The 12,430-nt window shown below is 42.9% G+C and overlaps 1 protein-coding gene across 7 annotated transcripts in view; it reads left to right on the top strand.

The window, feature by feature from the left end:
• Positions 1 to 7,120: 7,120 nt before the first annotated feature.
• The window catches only part of tnn (tenascin N), a 52,576-nt gene continuing 47,266 nt past the window's right edge, over positions 7,121 to 12,430 (top strand). For all 7 annotated transcript variants that reach the window (XM_084057787.1, XM_084057789.1, XM_084057792.1 and 4 more), the window contains exon 1: positions 7,121 to 7,258. The gene's annotated coding sequence lies outside the window, so the exon portion shown is untranslated. The remainder of the gene's footprint in view (positions 7,259 to 12,430) is intronic.

Genomic DNA, 12,430 nt, shown 5'->3' on the forward strand with positions numbered 1-12,430 from the left:
AGTGAGCAGACACACCCTACATGGGCACATTTCCTAATAATGATAACTAAGGCAATCTGGTACACTTCCCCTTCTTGAGATTCTAACTCCCTTTTGTGGATGTTCTTGACCTCTTACTTCCCAGTAACTGCAGTCAACTACATCGACGTGTCATCTTAGGTCACCAAGTTATTGAGTGAACTGTTTTTCATGGCATGATTACGGGTGGTGCATGTCTGTCTCTTCTTGGCTAATGTGGAGTCTCATGTCATTTTTCTGGCTCGAACCTTGCCCTGTACATATTCTTCAGGTATGCCAGCATGAAAATACTGTACTGTCACAGAGATACGTTGATACAAAAGGTAAAATACATTAGGGGGCCCCTGGTTTGACTATTGTCATGGCAGACCCCTGAACAGTGTTTGTGCTAAGTTTGGTGCAGATAGGGGCAACAGTGCACCTGTGGAACCCCGGGGGCCCCTGATGTGGCCCCTGGTGTGGCTATTCTGATGGCAGACCCCTGACTAGTGAATGTGCCAAGTTTGGTGCTGATCGTATGTATGTAGTACTGTATGTACAGTACGCATGTATGTATGTACTACCATAGGCGGCGGGTGAGCCCGACATTTGGGAAGGCTGATACGGGACACATGCACGCGCGCTGCCTCCCTCCCGCGCGCGCGCTTCGCGCGATTTTTTTCGGGTTTAGCGCGGATAAAGTTACTTTTTGGTTACTTTATTTCGGTTTTAGGGTTAGATATTGACCAGCGACAGCACACACAATATATAGTAGCCTAAATAATGCTGCGCACATTTATTATATATAATTTGCTCAATTTCAAAAAAAAAATCAGGATAACATTTGGGAAGGCTTAGCCTACCCTAGCCTTCATTACCCGCCGCCTATGTGTACTACGTAGCATGAACACCTGCAACTGATTAAATTAATATTAAATGTCTAAATATTGAATCGCTTGATTCAATATTTAGACACAACTGTCTGAAGTGCACACAAAAATACAGATAAGTAGAAAAGAAAAGAAAATAAGGGGGTGCATATGGACCACTTTGAGTACTAAACAGTTTTCTGTAATGGTGGCCTCCAATTTGCATATTTAGGAGTAGGCTTACCACTAATTACATTAAACATACCTTACACACATTGTCTGACCCTCAGAACATAGATATAGACACTTTATTTTTCAGTTTGTCTTGCCTTGTTGAAATTGTTCAACATTGGCAGCCATTTTTTAATGAAAATTAGAAGGTTAAAAACAATAAAAGTTGTTTGGGAATCATGTATTCAGATTCAGCACCCTTGAATTATGTAAAATAGTCAGCTTCCCAACTTTTACCTAGCCTGGTAAACCCTCCCTCCGGAAATCTCATTTCCATTTGATTTCAGAAGTGAGTCTGGCCTGATCCGCCTTTCTGCAATATTGGCTCTGTACGCCGAACTGACGAGCCTATCAGCGTCGTCGCTCATCGTTCTGTGATTGACAGCGACAGTTGGCCAATCAGGTGGCGAGTTCGAGTGAGCCCGAATGAAGCCGAGTGCAGCCTGAGTGCCTCCGACAAAAGACGAACGGCAGCCATTGTTGTTGTCCGAGTGCCTTCACTGTTTACTTTTGTTTTTAAAACGGCCTCAAACTTCTTTTTTGAGGCACGGAATTTACTGTTAAGATATCGTTTGGATAGAATTTTGTTGTTTAACTTCATATCAATTAATCATGACAGAGCCTATTTAAAAATATAAATTCAGAGAACCGGGAGGGGCGGGCTGTGACACGCATGTATCCCAATAAGGCAACCTATTTTGGGCATGGCGATCTCAAAAGTCCCGTTGCGTCATATTAGTGACGGAGGTGGTAAAAATCCACTGCAATTGGCTGAAGGGGAAAAACGATCATTGGCTGAAGGGGTTGTCAGTCAACGGTATTACTCCCGCCCAACTGAAATCAAATGGAAATGAGATTTCCGGAGGGAGGGTTTACCAGGCTAACTTTTACCCCCAAATTAACCTCGCATCACCAGTCTTTCCACCTCGGAGGAAAGCCTGGTCTGCGTTCCAGAAGACAACATATGATCCGGTCTAGACCACGCCTACTGAAAAAAAAAGAATCCTCTTTCCGGATTCTGCCCATCCGGTTTTGCGGTGCCGCTTTGTTTTGGTTCCCCAATCCCTATTTAAATGGAATAGAATTTCCCCGTGGGATAATACCGACGCTAAATAGTCTCCGGATAGTGCACGCACATTTACATTTAAAAAATAAGCTAAACAATGCCGCATCAAGGATTTTATTAGCACGGACCTATTTTGGGGTGAGACGTCTTTCCGGTTCTGCCCATCCGGCCACTTTTTCTTTTTTTTTACTTCCGCTCCCGACCGGATCATATCCCCGAAAATGGAATGCTGCCCAGGCTACCCCCAAATACCATTTTTTCCTGAAATCCCTCCTGTCTAACTGATCAATGGCAGTGCCCACCTGGCTGTAATTGCCATGGGGTGGGGGTGGGGCAGTCCAAGCACTAGTGTGGATCTGCAGTGTGAAGCTTGACTCAAAACTGAATGCGTGTGTTGGTATACTCTCAAATGCAGATTCAACAATTCACACGCAGAATTGATTATTTACAGTACACATGATATTTTATGATAAATGGGCCTGCAAGTATAAAAAGTATAAATTGCAAATGATGTATTTACAAATAGTTTGTACAAATCATAGCACATGTATTTAAATGGCAACTTTCAAGTACAGCAAGTTAGATAGGAGAATACATTTGTAAAAATGTTCTTATAAAGCGTGACGTTTGTCTCAAAATGATGTAACAGGGAAAAGGAATGTATGCGTGTGTTGGTCTACTCACACATGCAGACTCATCAATTGACACACAGAATTGATGATTTACAAATGATATTTTATGATAAATGCACACACAAGTATAATACATTTTTGTAAAATTTACAAATTCATATTTACAAAAGTCACAAATAAATAATTTGTTTTTGCAGATTGCAAAACACCTTTGTGAATCATGGAAACACATTTGTAAACCATGCAATATTTGTGCATCATGGTATTGGATTCACAAATATTTTTGAGACAAATCTCTCCCCACACACACAGACGCGCGCGCACACACACACACACACACACACACACACACACACACACACACACACACACACACACACACACACACACACACACACACACACACACACACACACACGCACACACGTACACAATTGCGCACACAGGTTTCTTTACTATACTGAACCTTTTATGGAGAACATTGTTTTAACTATTTTGCTCATCTCGATAGGAAGTCAGGCCTTTGAGAATCAGTACCGATCAATCAGTGTTGTTTATATAGTGCAAAAATCATAACAAGTTGTATCAAGATACTTTAGCTACATATAGAGTAAGAGTAGTCAAGAAACACCATACTCTTACAGCGACTCTCTTACACACACACACAGAGAGAGAGAGATTATCCGATTATCGAAGTGTCCTGAGCAAGTCTAAGAACTCCAACCACTCCCCCGGCGCTGTTCAATAGTTGCCCACTGCTCCGGATGCTTAAATGCAGAATTCCAGATCTGGAATTCTTATGTGCAAATGTACTTGGAAAACCAGACCAAAACTGGGAAAAAGGTTCCACAGCAGAGGAGCCTGGTAGTTAAAAGCGCTGCCTCCCATTTCCCTGTTGGAGATTCTAGGAACCACACATGAAACTGCACACTGTGCTCAGTGTGCACAGTGCACACTGTGCTAGTTCTAGTGGGGTTATAAATCACAATGACATGATGGTGCCTGACCATTAATTAATGTGTATGTGGGGAGGATTTTAAATAATATTCAGAATTTGACATGGAGTAAAAGACAATAACATGCATATAGTTTTCAGTGGTCAAATTATTCAAATTGAACACTTTTTGATGGTTTTGGAGAGGCATATAATGAAGGGGGGGAATGGATTTAATTTGTATGGGGAAGCAGTGTCGGGGTCACCTGTTCAAATATCCAAACCAGCTGAGAAAATCTGGGAAAGTGAATAACTAGCATTCTCTGCTTCCTTAACATATGCTGTTGTTGTGGCCTTGAGCAAGGCACTTACACCAATTACTCCAGTGCCCACTTCAGTGGAAAATCGTAAAAGACTGATTGTTCTCGACAGCTTCCTGTTGTGAATGTAGAGTTGCAAGGCACTGAAGAAAAACAAAACCTCTTCTCTGAATTCAAAATTGAAAAAACTGTCGTCAACGGGGATAGAATTATCTTTCATTCTACACTCCAGTATGAAGAGATGACTACAACTATTATTAATCAGCATCACTGTCAACTGTTGTACAGATTACTTTTTTTTTGTTGCTCTCTCCCTCATGGAGCTACCTGCGGATTACACCAGGGTCAGTCCACCCTTAGGTGAACACGCACTGACCTTCTGCACCTTAATCCCATGTATAATGCACAAACTTTGTTTTTGTTTTTTTATTGCGCTTTTTTTTCTCTCTAAGCACCTTAGCGTCTATAAGTATATCATGCACAGTATACATACATTGCTGCTATGCTCAGGCACCTTAGTTTGTTTCTTATCTCAGGTACTTTGTAAATATGTATATAACTTGTTTTTGGCCTTCTATTGTTCTCTTGTTCGATCTCCTTCCCACTTGCCCCCTACCCCTCTTCTTCTTCTTCTTCTCTCTCCCCACTCTTCTTTCTACGGAATTTAACGTTGCGATGGGAGTGATGTACAAAAACGAATTTCACCCACTTTTTTACCTTGTAAACCTGTGATGTGACAATAAAACTGATTCTGATTCTAAAAAAACAGAGTAAAAGAAGGAGTCTGGAATATCAGAATCAGTTATACATCCGTTTTGCTACATAATTATTTAACTTAATGGAAAGACCCTCAGCTTCAATTTTATTCTTTTAATGGAAACCAGTAACAGGTAATTAGCTATCTGTTAGGGAGAAAGCTCTGCACTCCTGAACCAGTCAGGCTGAGCAAAGAATTCACTGGACTGGACATTCCACGTTCCGTCTGTTAACTGCCTGTAATGACATGCCATTATGTTAAGATTCTCTCCCTATCTCCTTCCTTTATACCTACTACCTCCATCTAGCCCCCCCTTTCTGCTTCTGAAGTGAAGATTGATTCCTTTACCAAAGAAAAGAAAATAAACTAATTTATAGCCATCTTTACACAAATAATGAGGGACTATTTCTATTATTCAATTATTACATTATTTTCCAAAAATCACTTTAGAGAATGTAAACGTGGGGACAGCTTGGACCCCACAGTATTGTCTCACATCACTATTCCAGTTGGCGAGGAGGCAAAAAAGAAAGGTTTAGAGTGGCATTTTGTCCTTTAACAACCAGGGCACCTGGCCTTTCAGCGACAGCTCCAGTTTCACCGGAGCCATCCCACCCCAGTGTTTCCACAGAAATGCGAAACCATAGCTATATATTTAGACACAAAAAGCTACTGTCAGCATAAAATATCACCAACCTTGACACCTGGGGTCTTCATAGATGGCGATGAGGGTCTTTGTGTGTGTCCGTGTGTGCATGCATACTTGACTGACATTGTTTGCATAAATCGAAGTGCTGAAGTGCTGTTGGATATAGTTCTTTTGTACCTCACTGGGTTTTGTGTTTCTCTTTATCCAACCAGCATACAGTAGTTGGTGAAAAGTTAACTAATTAGCGTGTTTGCACTGAAGCACATAATGCTGAGATGACAAAGAGCAATAGTTCAGCTGTCTTTGTGCTTCACAGTTTAAGGGTTTTGGATGGCAACCGGATCTGTGGCTTGTATCTGGACTTCAGTGAGTTGGCCTGCTGCTTCTCTCTGCTTCCCTGTGCTTCCCTGTCTTCAGGAAGCCAATGTGAGAGTATTTCACAAAGAACAATGCACAGACCGCAAATCAAATCAAGACTTCTGTTCTTCTTTGAGGTTTTGGGTTGATCTGTTAACCATCAAATGATTGAATGACTTTGGATAAATCCTCTCCAGGGGGGATACCAAACCCCATACCCCCATATTGTATTTGTCTTTCTCTTTCTGATGAGCACTCTTGTCTTTCTTTTTGTTTCCTCCTTTTGTCTCGTTCTCTCAGCAGGTCAGTCCATTTGACCGGTTGAATTCTGCAATTCAGTACTGCTGTCATTTTGGCTTAACTGAAACTGGGGCCTGGATTCCAATCATTATGTCCTCAATTAAACCACTAAGTGCACCATTTGGGTTTTGGAAAGTGAAAGATGGTTAAGATTTGGTCAGATAACAGCCCCCCACCCCTCCCCCTCCTGCTCTGAACGTGAATCAATTGCAGGTTTTTCTTGGCTCCAGCAAGTATACCTTAAATTCAACCTCTCTCCAGCTGCCATATGTACAAGTCCCTGCTCCCTCTGCAAAAGAGATTAATATCCTCCTCTCCTGCTACTGTAACAGGAAATGTATAGGCGGGGGAGACCTTCGTGAAGTTTTAAAACAAAAAAAGGTGAGAAGAAAAGTGTATGGGTTACAGAGGAAAGCTGGAGAGAGAGAGGGACAGAAAGAAAGTGAAACAGATGGAGAGGAGGAGAGAACAGAGAAGAGTGTGAGACAGAGTTGAAGGGGATTGAAGTATGGGAGTATGTGTTCTAGGAAGCACGTTTGAAGAAGATGATTTACTCAGAGAGAGAGAGAGAGAGAGAGAGAGAGAGAGAAAGAAGGGAAACAACTCCATCTCTACCTCTCTCTCCTCATCTGCTTCTCCCTCTCTGGAACTCTATATCATCCCTTTGAGCAGAGGAGGACAGGAGACACTCCCAAACGAGCTGCCCATTGGCCTGTGGACATTTGTGAGGAGTTTTAACAAGTTGTGGGAGAGGAGGGAGGCGGCCTCGGGAAAGAGAGTGATGGGTTGTGTGGGAGAGAGAGAGAGAGAGAGAGAGAGAGAGAGAGAGAGAGAGAGAGAGAGAGAGAGAGAGAGAGAGAGAGAGAGAGAGAGAGAGAGAGAGAGAGAGAGAGAGAGAGAGAGAGAGAGAGAGAGAGAGAGAGAGAGAGAGAGAGAGAGAGAGAGAGAGAGAGAGAGAGAGAGAGAGAGAGAGAGAGAGAGAGAGAGAGAGAGAGAGAGAGAGAGAGAGAGAGAGAAGGGGGAAGTATAGAGCAGGGGTCTCCAGATTATTGGCCTTGTCAACAGGTGGCAGAGGGAGAGAGTCTTTCAGAGGAGAGAGAGACAGACAGACAAGGAGAAGAAGATAAAGTAACAGAAGCAGCAAGGGTAAGGCAACTTTTAGCTTTTTATTTAAAGATTTTGCATTGAGTTATTTGTCAGGGAAGTTAATGCTGATATCAGAGCAGCAGCGAGAGCATTTTGTTAAATGACCCAACACATCTGCTAGAAAGTTTTGTTTTATGAGAAAAAAAAATGTAGTTGAATTCTCAGGCAGAATATAAATGAAACATTATTGACACTTTTCTTTTGTCTTTTTTTCTTTTCTTTTTTTTTTCTTTCTTGGACTTGTTGGGCCAGGATCTTACAGTTTAACATGAATCACTCACAACACAACTGTCAACAGAGACACTTGTCTTGTAGTTGAGCATGTTTTCGTAAATGTAAACAGTGAGGATGATTTATAGACTTCAAGTCAGAGGCATCAGATATATCACTCTGCAACTGAACTCCCCCCTCTTGTTTATTTCCAAATGTCCTGGAATGGTCGGTGTAAAGGAAGTAGTTACACTTCATCGTTTCCTCTCTTCTTGCCTGTTTCTCTCTCGCTCAGCTTCCATTCCCTCAACTGTCTCGACTTTATTTTTCATTCCTCTCTCGTTTATTTCTCTTTCCCCTGTCTAAACTCTTCACTTGTCTTTAAACTCTGTCCTTTGTTAACTTCATCTTTTGCCAGTGTCACTGAACCCCCCCCCCCCCCTGTCTCTTCCTCAAGTAACCCTAGCTGTCAAAGATCTTTCTCTCTCTCTTTCTCTCTGTCTGTCTGTCTGTCTGTCTGTCTGTCTGTCTGTCTGTCTGTCTGTCTGTCTGTCTGTCTGTCTCTCTCTCTCTCTCTCTCTGTCTGTCTGTCTGTCTGTCTGTCTGTCTGGTGATCTGGTGGGTAGTCAGGCATGAATGGAGCAGTCCTCGCCCCCTGTCTGTCAAGCAGCAGGCAGAGAATCCTAACTGAATCTTCAGGTTGACTGCTGGTACTTGACGAATGTTTCAGGGTTGTAATTCTTGGTGTTGTTTATGAGTGTGACAGGTAAATGATTCCCAGTTAGCGCTTCTAGTTTATACTCCTCCTCAGATGGGCTTGTGAGAAGTTGTAAAGGCCAGATCTTTTTTGGCATGCTATTTATAGGCCAATGATTTCCTTTTATAGATGATACATAGATCTGTTTTGTAGTATGTTACTACTCCGGGAGTCAGACAGTTCATTGGTGAACAATAATTTGTTATGACATTGATGCTAAAATAAACACATTATCTGAGAATACGGTGGTAATGAGGGTACCTTTAAAAATATTGGGCTGATGGTGCAGTTATAACCCACCCCTGTTGATTATAGTGGTTACAGTGGTTCTGCACTTTAAGCACATCTACTGTCGATGTAAAACAGGCAGACAAACATAGCATCTGGCCATCTCTCATTACTGGAGCAGTTAATGGAGCAGGTCCAGCTTGCATGGAGGTATGACTTCATAGATCCCTGCAGTCCGTGTGGTTTCCAGCGCTGGCAGGAAGTTGTTCAGGTTAATATTTATGATTTGTACACCAAGCTGGCGGTACGGTGCTGCAAGGCTATTCCAGATCACCACCGACTGCCTCATCAAACAAACCGTGTGTCAGTGAATATCAAAATATGGTGTTTTCCGTGACTAAAGCTGTCAGCAGCGTTTCCCTTCATGAGGACTCATTTTCATAGTTAATAGCTATCTGCCGGAGTCCCGTTAGTCTCACAGGACGGCCGTCACGGCTGACCCACTGGTCTTACCTCTAATGCTACTGTGCTGGCTCAGGGATTACACAGAAGCCTTGGCGAAATGAACTGCAGATGTAGGCCCACAGCCTCGGAGACACAGACAGAGAGACAGGAGACGGAGAGCTGTATAAGACCGATGAAGAGAGGGTGTGTGTGTGTGTGTGTGTGTGTGTGTGTGTGTGTGTGTGTGTGTGTGTGTGTGTGTGTGTGTGTGTGTGTGTGTGTGTGTGTGTGTGTGTGTGTGTGTGTGTGTGTGTGTGTGTGTGTGTGTGTGTGTGTGTGTGTGTGTGTGTGTGTGTGTGTGTGTGTGTGTGATGAGACTGAAAAAGAGAGAGTCTTGCTGTTGCCCCGCAACCCAAAATGTGAGGTTTATAAAATGTTAGGCTTGCATAATGTGGCTGCTGAATGAAAAACCTCCCAACTTAAGTTTTACTGTTTTATAGCTCAAATTGAAAGTTTAAGCAGCCCTTTATGTCTAGAAAAAAATTCATGACCCTCTGGGCACAGAACTTCAAAATGCGTGGTTGTCTGAAAATAGGTCCGATTTATTATTACACCAAAAGCTCACTGGATTTCCTTTTCCGGAAAACCGGGTTTCCATCCAATGTCAGCGGGAAACGGGCATGTCTATAATATGATCACGACTGGGCCCTTATCAAGGTCTGCTCGCTGGCATCGGAGGCAGACAGGAGCGTGCACATGTAAGCCCTGCTCTCCCACGATAATTGCTTTCAGCTTCTACGTCGCTCTCGTTTCCCTGTCTGCCTGCAAGCTGCAGGCGAGGGAGGGAAAATTCAACAAGCGTCTGCGGGGGTTGCAACCGCACATAAATGCGCGACCTACCGCCCCGAGACCCTGTGGTACCCCGCATCTTTTTCCACATTCGCCGGCTCTTTCTTCCTCTCCTCCTGCTCTCATCTCAGGGCTCGTCGCTTTGGTCCAATGAGGCTCCTCTGGAGCTGAAACCTGGTGGAACAGTCGGCCTTTTGTCTGATGGTTAATGACTCTCAGGAGAGGATGGGGGATCTGCACGCAGTCTGACCTTTCCTTCCCCTTGTCTCCTCTCTATTTTTGCCTTTTTGTTGATTCCTTCCTACCGCTGTTTCTTTGACTACCAAAGACATACTGTATTATGCAAAGTAGACGCCGCATTGACCACTTTGCCAATTTGTCCGGTTGGTGTGATGCGTGACATGATAGAAAGAGGTAGCTAGTTCATGTAGGCTTACATGAACTGAATAACTTATGAGGTGGATGTAGTTCAAGTAGTAGTAAAACAATATAGCATACTATTATTTGTAGCCTGTAAATGCAATAAGGTGTATTTTGAGTATATTATAATATTATTGTATTAATATAATACAAATGTTATAATAACATACAGATACTGTATAAACATATAATAAATACAAATATATACATACAGTATGTATAATAAATGCACATATAATAATGTTGTATATATTATGTAATTACTCACAATTTTGCATGAGTATATATGATATTGATTCAAACATGGACATCTAAGTGGTTGAGACATTTAAGTCCTTTCTTCCTCTTATAAATATGCTATGAAAAGCACCATTAATACTAAACAGCACCACAGTCTGATACTATATGCAATACTCAGGGGCTTTTTGAGATTTTGAGAAGCTATGGCATGTTCATCCTCCCTCAAGAAAACAAAGGGAAAAGAAAAGATCCATGGCCTGTGTAAAAAAAAAAGGAGGGAGATACAGGAAAATCATTCAAAACACAAAGAAATGCTCCAGGCTCTACCTGATGTTCAAGTTTCTGCTTTTTTCAAGACTATGCTCTTCTTTTACAAAACAGGGGAATGGGAGCTAAAACCCTCGTAAAAGGAACTGTTTTGCACAGCATAAATCATAATATAAATGTAATTGCAACTCCATGTATGTCTTCCTGGCATAGGAACAGGGGGTTTGTTATTGCTGTGAGTGTCATGGGAGCTCAAACCCTCGGAACAGACTGGTTTTGCACAGCTTTTTTTCCTGAGTTGCCTCTCTGTAATTCATGAGTGGTCAGTTTGCCAATTGTGGTGCAGCCTGTGCCCCATCCACCATGGCGGCAATGCTGACGTATAGATCCAGCAGCCAATGCGGCTTCTAATGTGATAGCCCTATGTCTATGGAGGCTACGCCCCAACTGAGAACTAAGGCATGATCACAGTTACCAAAAGATGGATCCACTCATCCACATCCAATCAACATTATTCTATTCTCTGTTCTATTTTTTCTATTCTATGGCATATGCGACACAATGGACAAACAAATATAAATCTGGAATTAGATTCAGGGGTGGTAACATGGGTAGAAACAAGGGACCAGTTGGCTGACCATTTGGTCAGCTGCAGCTGATGACCAAAATAACTGGACCCCTGTTGAAGGCATAGAGTTAAAAATAATAGAGAGGGCACCCGAAATCTCCTCCCATCCACTTGCATTGAGTTGCTCACCCAGCGCATGGGCCTAAATCACCCCTTCTTCCGAGTTGTGAAATGTGGTGGGCGAGGCCTATTTTGGGCCCAATACGTCACTCCTGTGACGCGTTTTGCGTCACAGAAGCACGCAGCCCCGTGCGCAAGCTCGTGCGCATGCTCGTGAGTCGAGCCCATTGGTCGAAACCGTTTTCGCTCGTTCATGTTGAGGCCCCTAAGCTGCAGTACCATGAATGGCCAGCATGTCCATTTGGCGTCAATGAAACCAGTGGGTTCTGGGGGCTTGGTTGAAGGGCTGTGGAACACGCACGCACGCACGCACGCACGCACATAATGTCGTTCAGACGTCTTGAGTGAAAGGTGTCTGTCTGAGGATCCAGACAGTATTGTTTCTGGGTGTTTAGAAGCTGTTCTTCTGTAAGCTATAAAATACAAGGAACACACATGCACACACACACACAGACAGTTACAAAAGAGTGCCCACACAGAAGCAGTGGATAAAGTACAGGCCTAAGCATTTTACAGGCTCATTGACGTAGCTCTGCTTTGAGGCAGAGAAGTTACTGTCAGGTGGGAATTTTCAAGCATGTTTATGGACATGCTGAATTTTACTTGTGTGCTTTGAGAGGCAGTATGAAATACTATCTGTATGGAGGTTGTGTGGAGAGACGCCATTATAGTGTCTTGACAGGGGTGAATGCTGGTATCTGACAGCTCTGAAAGTGGGTGAGGTAAAGACATCAAAAGGGGTGAAGAAATAAAGAAAAACAAATAGTATGACGTTCTTGGCATTTCTCTATTCCTAAACCTGCCCATCCTTTCAATGTTCCAAACACAGGATGTCGCTGCTCTGCCTCATTTGTCATTATGCATAGCCCTGCTTGATCGATTGATCACTCCATCCATCCACCCATCCGTCCATCCATCCATCCATCTATCCATACGTCTTAGAAGGCCCTGTTACAGTTTCTCAAACCTAACTTTTATGCCTCCCTCTATATCCATTCATCACTCGGTG

Source organism: Gymnoscopelus microlampas (genome assembly GCF_963454915.1).
Source record: "Gymnoscopelus microlampas genome assembly, chromosome: 5".
Classification (NCBI taxonomy): domain Eukaryota; kingdom Metazoa; phylum Chordata; class Actinopteri; order Myctophiformes; family Myctophidae; genus Gymnoscopelus; species Gymnoscopelus microlampas.